Consider the following 1,531-nt stretch of genomic DNA (forward strand, 5'->3'; position numbering starts at 1 on the left):
AGGTCGACGACAACCAGTGCCTTAGGGTATTGATGGGCTCCCGGCAGAGGTCCTGCAAAATCGGCCTGCCAGAAGGCTCCAGATTGGAATTGGTTGGAGTTGTAAGCTCCTTTGAGAAACTTGTGGTTTTGGGGTTTAATCCGGGCACATTGCTGACAAGCTTTGGTGATGCGTTCCCAGTCTCGGGGGCCTGGTAGGCAATTTCGAGCGGAGCATTTCCATTCTCCGATACTGCGGTATCGATTTACGGCAGTTCGTATTCCTGGGTGTCCCCACATGTCATGTAACCACTTGACATATTTATCACCCACAGGTTTTTTGGATGTTCCTGTGTCCACTGTGCTACCAATCTGGCGCTCATCGGTGTGAATGCTAGTGAACTCCTCTGTTAGCATTGGGCCTAGAGACAGGTCTGCATCAACCGCTGTGTGGAGTGGGTCTGTATCGTTTTCATGAGACCGGGTATGATGAACCATTGGCGGGTATTGCATGCACTCAATGATGGTGAAGATATCGTCCCATTCATCCGAGTATTTTTCGGGTTCAGCCGTGCCCGTAAGCATGCTACAAATCCATTGTGAGTCGAGTACCAAAATGACTGGGGTAAGATTCTGGTCGTGAACATTGGCGATGTGTGACAATGCCCCTTTGGCTCCTCTTAGCTCCATCTCCTGGGCGTTCGTAGGTGTTGGCGTATTAGCCAATGCTTGGCTGGGGGGGTTAATCCACGTTATGGAGCTCTTACCGCAGAGGGTGCACTTCCAAGCATGCCCCCCTCCAAATCAGGAGGTTCCGTCGCTAGCGACGTTGCCGGGAAGGGAAGTACCGTGTAACACTGGACGCTGCTCAGGGTTCGGGGTGGCTGTTGCGCTGTCGCGGTACATCCAATTTACCCAAGCGTACTGACCACTTGTGGCTAAGGTATACCATGTTGCCGCTGTTCCATGGAAGTCGCTCGGGATCGATGATGCGGAGCAATATGACACCGGGAGCAGCTAGTGTTCCACTCCCATGGTGTAGGTTGTGTTCCTGTGCGAGGCGAAGACCTAACAATAGCTTGCCTAGGTGACCATAGCGATGTTGTTCTTTATGGAGGGCTCGGTTGAGGAAATTTGCTGGCTTCCCGTCGGCAGTATGGGTTGTAATCCACAAGTGAGTGGGTGTCCACCCAACAGTAAGTTGAAGCGGTGTCGTAGGTCCAAAAGGTACTAGCGAGGTGGTAGTAGTAGCAGAATCAATCAGGGCTTGGATGCGATGGTGTCACATTGCGTCCACAACTGGTGCTTGGCAGCTTTCTTACGCAAGCGACTCTGGAGTGTGCTCAAGGCAGGTAAGTGCTCGGGTGCGATATGATGCCGGAACCAGTTGATATGCCCCAAAAACTGCTGAGCTTGTTTTGGTGTAGGGGACATATCTGAGCTGATATTCCACGGTGGAACTGGGACAGAAGCGGGCAACGTTACACGGCCTCCTTGTGTGTGTTCTGTTCCAAGAAACGTGCACATGACAGATGGTTTGAGGTTTGACTTTG

The sequence above is a fragment of the Crocodylus siamensis genome, chromosome 15 (genome assembly GCF_052110815.1).
Source record: "Crocodylus siamensis isolate JL-2025a chromosome 15, ASM5211081v1, whole genome shotgun sequence".
In the NCBI taxonomy this organism is placed as follows: Eukaryota; Metazoa; Chordata; order Crocodylia; family Crocodylidae; genus Crocodylus; species Crocodylus siamensis.